Source organism: Ursus americanus, chromosome 9, assembly GCF_024610735.1.
Source record: "Ursus americanus isolate L20-20 chromosome 9, mUrsAme1.1.p, whole genome shotgun sequence".
In the NCBI taxonomy this organism is placed as follows: domain Eukaryota; kingdom Metazoa; phylum Chordata; class Mammalia; order Carnivora; family Ursidae; genus Ursus; species Ursus americanus.
The window spans coordinates 56,486,629-56,494,168 of NC_142135.1; the positions used below are offsets into that span (position 1 = coordinate 56,486,629).

The window sequence follows — 7,540 nt, forward strand, 5'->3', positions numbered from 1 at the left end:
CTGAGACAAAACTCTAAAGATGAAGCTCTGCATGTCAGTAAGCTCCTCAGGAAACATATAAAGAGAGGAGAAGGCACCATAGGATAAGACTCACAGGGAATCCTAGAGATAAACATGGGCTACAATAACAAAAAACAAGGCTTTGAAAGGCCAAAGTATGCCCCACATCCCTTCAAAAGTATCTGACTTTCCCCATTCATAGACTAAGCTCTTGGGATTACTATTGGCATTATCAGGTCTTCGCTTTTGAAATGCAACTATCCTAGCCAGAAGTAACACATTATTATAAAAACATGTGTTTAGACTAACATAATATAATAAAAAATCATTAAAAAAATAAAAATAAATAAAAACATGTGTTTAACTTAGTTAGTTCAGTCTTTAAAATCTGTGACAAAAGTTTTTAATGGTGGCATGAAAATCCAAAATATGATTTGAAGCAAATTGAACAAAGAGAAAGAACTCAGAAATTTTAAATAGGAAAGTATATACTTCTACCATTTCATATTTTGGTCTGATAAATCAAGATATAGTGTGTGTTGGGGGTGTGAATAGCAGTTATGTCTGTAAATGAAGGTTGCACAAAAGATTGTTAAATAGAGCTACTTTCTATGGTGAGTAAAATTCTCATAACCAGTCTGAAGTAGCTTAAGAAGAAGATAGGAAATTATCAATCAATAGAAATATTCTTTTAGGTTATAACTTTAACTTCAATTCATATATTAAAATTTAAGTTATAAATACCTAAAAACTGTAAAGTTAAGGATCATTCCCACTTGGAATTAGAATAACAAAATGTAGAAATTGTGATGATTACTGGTTCAACGGAAACAGAGTAAGAGCCACTACAAAGTTTATGACAATTTTGTACATAACGAGCTCCATCTTGCTAATCTTTTCAAGTTACTCAGTACATAAGCACATGGCCATAAGAGTTCAAATAGCACTCTCTACTCAGTCTTTTTATTTTATGCTCTAGCAATTCAAAATTTAGGACAAAAGAAAACCAAAACTGATTCAGTCTATTTATAAGCTGCCAAATCCGTATGCTCTTTATCAACAGTTGTATATCTTTGGTACATCCTTTTTAAGTGAGACTCGTGATGGACCTATGAAGTCATAAAGTTGTATATTCATAAATCTGCCATTCAAAGTGCAGAGTAGAAGTAAACAAAAGGCACACGTCCTGAAGGCAAATGACCTAAGTCTTTCATTATTTCACTATTTGTAATTCATTACAATCTAAGACTTTTTTTTTTATATCAAGTACCCTACCTACTGAATTCAAATCTTAAACTTTTCAGAATATTCAAACTGGTTGACTTGAACTCTTCTAAAATGTGAATTTGAAGTTAGGGAAGTACTATCAGGATACTTTCTGATTACTACTTTAAAGATGGGCTAATTAGAGTTCCTAAAGGGCAGGTATTAATGACACAAATTTGCAGATGTTTTGAAGCATCCTCTTTAAAAATATATCAAAAGCTAATATTTTATGAAAAAGGAAATATTTATGCTTTGAATGATACAATCCACCAACAATTGTTACTGACATCAGTTTGCTATATATATTTCTAGATAGAGCTACACTCTGTGCCAGTTGGCAAAAACAAGTCAGCACTTTAAATATTTTAAGAAATAGATTATTTCCTATAGAAAATTATGTTGTTTTATGTTATAATCTTATTGAACTCTAATTCATATGCTACAGTTTAATATGAACTTTTATTTTAGCCATCATGTGATAGACATGATTAACTCCTACTATAAAATGTCTAGAAACATAAACATACTTTCATATGCAAACCCCAAATCATTAGAAATTTTTTAAAAAGACACTTCTGAAGGGATAAAGATGGAACAGAAATGGGGAAATAAGATCAATAACTGTGCAAACTTCTAGAATAGCTGTGGGTGTATTGATCTCAATAATAGGAGCGACTGGGGTTTTATGTATACAAACACAAAAAACAAGAGCTTGGAAAATGAGGAATTGGGATTTATATCCTTCGTGTAAATCAGGAACTCTGGAAAAGATATACCTTCAGAGAAAATGTGAACAAGAGAAAAATATACACTGGCACAGGAGGTAAAAAGATAACTTGTCTGTCTCAGTGTAGGTCTAGGCCAGGGGTAAATAAGATTTTTATTAAAATTTATAATCACAGACCTGTCCCATTATGAATTTAGGTTTATATTTGCACTATTCATGTGTGGCTAAGGAATCCTCAAGTCTTAGTCATTAACGTAAATTAGCCCCAAAGTCATTCTTACTATGCAGTACCTGGTAAAAGTAAATATAAAATTTCTCTACTGGAAGATGTTTTCAGTTCAGGCTGTGAAGAATCCTCATAGGAAAACTTCATGGAAAGGGGATTTACAATCTAGATTTTAAAACAGATGAGGCAGGCACCAGATTCTCCAGCCTGGGCTGGCATGGGGATGGCACCAAGCCCTGATGCTGTCAGCCTCCAATCCCAAACTACAGTAAATCTCAATACTGGAGTGTGGGTCACCCACGAGGAACACAAGACTGCCCTTAGAGGCCCTGGGATGCCACTGGTGGCCTTGGAGGAGGAAAAAGAGGAGGAGAAAGTGGTGAGGCCCAGCCAGAGCAGACATTGGCTAATTTTAACACCAACTTCCCTGGGGTGATGAACATACACATACAATCAATGAGGACTTTGTGGACTTTTCTGATATTTACCCCTATAAAGAACAATAAGAACTAAAGACTGACCACATGGGAACTATGGCAAAGTTAGAGAAAGTGTACCAGAATAAATTAAATTTAAAGGAAGTTCAGCCAATGAACATCAAGGAAGATGCTCCTGGTGTCTCTTCCAGAATGGTATTGGATAGAATCCCTATTACTTAATCTCCCTTAGTTCATCACTTTCAGGCTTGCATTTAAGCCAGTCTTCCTCCCTGTGTTTATCTTTCTCTGAAGAAGAGCTGCCCAACTTACAAAAAGAGTATCCTGAGGAAAACAGAATGATGACCTGTGCTAAGGAGCTTATCAACATGTAAACAAACTTGTTTGCTGAAAATTATATTCAATGTGAAAATGCTGACTTTTCCAGCTGCTGAAAAACAAAAACAAAAACAAAAAAGAAACCAAAAGAATGGTTGCCAAAGATTACAGTACCTGTGCCTTTTCAAAAGATAATCTGTTAGAGAACAGGAGAAAAAGGAAGGGAATGTGAAATATAAATCAGATATTGAAATGGTACACAAACTGCTAAAAGACAAGTCATGTTGGACACCTGCAACTAATATAATGTTATATCAATTATATTGCAGTAAAAAATAATATATGTACACATTTTTTTAAAAAAAGATTCAGAGTGTAAAAAGAAATTCCAAGTTAATCCAGTTCCTGCATTCATCTCTATCCCCCCTTTATTATGAAAGAGTCAAGCAAAATGAAGAACAGAGACGGTCTCTGAAGGAGAAAAATAAAGAAGTTCTTTTGGCTTCATAAGGGCCATTTAAATTTACTGCAAGAGAAAAATAAATGCAAACAGTTTGGAGGAAAAACAACTGAGAGACTTTTTTAAGTCTAAAAAGAAAACAAATCAAATTTTATAGAACATTAAGAAGCAGCTAAATGCCTGAACACTTTTACAGAATCCACCCCCTCTGCCTTGTAGGCCAGTTCACAAGCTTTGTTACAAAGAACCCCAAGCATGCTGAACAGTCTGAAAGGTTGAAATGTGAACACAAGGTTTAGGTACCAGACTCCTGATTTTGATGATCTTCATTATTTTTGGTGGGAAAAAAATGGCTTAGCATTGAGAGCAGAAAGAGAAGTATTGGCCTTTATGATTTGTTTGAAAAAGTTTTCTGGAAAGCATAAATCAAATATTTTAAAAATTTAAAAATAAAAACAGATGAGGAAAAAAATCCATGATGAAGAGTCACCAGGTAGAGTAAATAACAATATATTCCTCAATAATGCCAAATGCTAAAACAACTGAAAAGAGCTAAAAAATAAATATATTAAAAATAATCTCATGCCAAGCAAAAAAAAAAAAAAAGGAATTGGAAACCTAAGAGAAGACAAAACTCTATAAAAAATCAGAGAGCTTTTTAAATAACAAAATTGGATTTCATACATTTTTGAAATATTATTATAATTCAAAATTTATGGTTTAAAGAGAACAATAATAATAAAGGCATGATTTGAAACTTAATGGGTAAGAACTCTTCATAGTTAAAGATAAATTCTCAGATTCAGTAAGCACAGTAAGTCACAAACAAAACAAATTTTCAGAAGAATCTAACAGTAGATGCATTCTATCAAAAGTGTCAAATACCAAAGACAAAAAAAAAAAAAAAAAAACCAGCAACAACTTTAAGGAAGCAGAGTCAAGAAATAACAGTTAAGTTGGGAGAAGATTTCTTCATAACAATAGAAGCCAGAATACAAAGGAATACTTGATTCAAATTAACAGAAGAAAATCATTGGCATTCTAGAATTTTATAACCAGTTGGAAAATCATTAAAAAGTAGGGCAATATAAACCTTTTCCAACAAACAAAATATAGAAGTACCAGCTATTTATTAAATGATCTAATTAGGGGTGAAGAAAAGTGAACCTGCAAAAAGATGATAATGCAAAGTGAAAAGATGAGCAAAGAAATTGGTAAAAAAAAAAAAGAAAGAAAGAAAGAAAAAAAAGAAAAAAAGAAAAAAAAAATAAAAGAAATTGGTAAACAAGTGAGTAATCCAAAAAAATATAATATGGCAGAATTGCAATATTAATATTGATGAAAGTATATAAAATTAGTAAAATACTAACAGAAGGTATTTAAAAATGAAATGAGACAAATGTAGTGCAAGAAGAATAGAAGTGTAAAACAGGGAACATGACCTATGTTAGAATGTCACAAGTCTGTTTTATTCGGGCAGGGGGAAGAGACCTTGATTAACTGTATACTTTAATTCAACTATGTCTTTTAAAATTTTAAGGGCAAACTGAAAATGAACACAATATATGACTTCCAAAACAGAAGGGAGGAATGAAATAAAGAGAAATTAATCAATCCAAATAAAGTCATCAGAGGACAAAGAAACAGAGTGGGATGAAGAGAAAGTATAGAATAGATAATATGAAAAGATTCAAAGAAATCAAAGTATATGTAACTTGACAACCTCTATCTTTTAACCTATGAGTTGGGTCCACTTTTTATTGTGACTATTGGTAAATTGAGAGAGAGACAGCAATATGATATTTGAGACAACCTAAAACATGAAAGCATGGAAACAATGAAAATAAAAGATAGAAATAATATTTATATGAATACTAAACAAAATAAATATGAAGCTGTATTAATGTCAGATAAAATATACTTTAAATAAAAAATATTAGGAAGAAAAATGTTTGGTATATAATGATAGAATAATCCATGAGGAAGACATTGTGAATACATATGCTCCTTACATGACCTGTTAACTTATAAGCAAATATTTACAGAATTTTCTGGGAGAAAAAATAATCCATTAGCACAACAGAGCTCAGATTTTTAAAAACTAGTAGAGATTAATATTAGTATAAAACATTAATAAGCTTGAGCTGATGAATATATGATTAATTCCAGTATAGTTAACATAGAATGTTATATTAATTTCAGGTGTACAATATAAATGGCTGGACAAAGAAGATACACACACACACACACACATAATGGAATATTACTCATCCAAAAAAAGAATGAAATCTTGCCATTTGCAACAACATAGATGGAGCTAGAGGGTATAATACTAAGTGAAATAAGTCAGAGGAAGTGTTCTTAATCATTACTCAACACTTCTATTCCTATATACCCTAGAGAAACTCTCATAAGTGTAGACAAGTGGGCATATACAAGAATGTTCATTGCAGCACTGTGTTAATAGTGAAAAATTTGTAACAACCTAAATGTCCATCAACAGGGAAATACACTATAGTATTTTAATACAATGAAAATAAATGAATAAGAGCTATAGGGGGAGGAGCTAAGATGGCAGAATAGTAGGAGGACCCTAGCCTTCCTTATTCCTTCCAACACAGCTAGATAAATATCAAATCATTCTGAATACCCAGGAAATCATTCTGAGGACTGAAAAAACTGCACAACTAGAGGGAAAGGGAAGGCCACATCATGGAAGGTAGGAGGTGCAGAGATGTGGTTTGGGAGAGAAATGGATTGCAGGTGCTGCAGAGGGGAGAGGGAGTCCTGACCATGGAGGTGTAGAGAGAGAAAAGAGAGCAAGGGGGAGAGAGAGAGAGAGAGAGAGAGAGGAGCACATAGGGGAATCACACAAGGAATTCTACAAGGAAGACACTTCCCCAAAGCCACTGACTGGGAAAATAAGAAGAGCTGATTTTTGTGTTTTTGCCACTGGGGGGTGGGGGAGTAGGCTCAAGGACTGGAGTTTTAGAGGTCCTGGTGTGGCTGGTACTCTTAGGGTCCTGCAGTGATCCTGGAGAGAAGGCAGGCAACCCGGGGCCCATCTGTGAGAGGTGGCATTGCCTCCCCAGGAGCAAAAGAGCCTACAGGCACCATTTCCCTCCCACAACCTTCAGCATAAGCACAGAGATACCTGCTGAGGTCGGCTGACCTGGACACAGGCCCTTTGGTATACTTTGCGCCAAACCCCATGCTCCTGTGCCCTGGTGTGACTGCCCTTCTGAATCATATCCCAGTGTGGCAAGACCCTCCCCCAGAAGACCAGCATGGGTCCCTGACACACCAGGTCCCTAAAGTTTGTAATTTTAAAACTCAGCCAGCCTGGCTGGGATAGAGCCCAAAGTGTGGTGCTCCATGTGGGAGAGTACCCTGGACACAGTGTGAAAGCAGAGCTCTGAAGAACACCTAGAACACATGAAGAAAAATTATTCACTCTTCTGGGAGGGCTTCCCTGACAGTAGCCACAGGTTCCCTTCTGTGGTGACAAAGGAGCTGGCTGGTGCCATTTTTGTCCCCCATCTCTCAGCATAAACTAACTTCAGTAAACAGTACCAACACTGGCTGCTTAATCTGCTTATACCAAGCCCCACCTCCCCGAACTCTTCTGGAACTGCTTTCCTCAGACAAGTGTGCCTGAGAACCAGTGCAGTGGCCCCTCCCCCAAGAAGATGAGCACAAAGCTCTGCACACACCATGACTGCTGACCATAGAGTTCTGCAAAGCTTCAGCTCTAGTGGAAATACTATCATGTGTCTTTTAACAAGCAGACCATAGCACACCTGGTTAAAACTTATCACACTCTGGCTAAGGTCCAAACACTCCCCGCTGCAGGCAAGGAGAAACTACAGAGGACTGACCTGAGGGAGAGAGCAACCATAACATAGCAGCAGAGTGTATGCAGCATACACCAGAGACCCTTCCTGAAGCACCAGGCTTCTATAGTAATCAGGGATCTAATCAAAACAGATATAAGTAATATGCCTGATACAGAATTTAAAGCAACAATCATAAAGATATTCACTGGGCTTGAGAAAAACATAGAAGACATCAAGGAAACCCTTACAGGAGAGATAAAAGAGCTTAAA

General features: G+C 35.4%; 1 pseudogene; it reads left to right on the forward strand.

Annotated features, from left to right (window-relative positions):
* The first annotated feature begins 2,436 nt into the window (after positions 1–2,436).
* On the forward strand, positions 2,437–3,881 carry LOC148109471 (protein FAM161A pseudogene; annotated as a pseudogene).
* Positions 3,882–7,540: the final 3,659 nt, after the last annotated feature.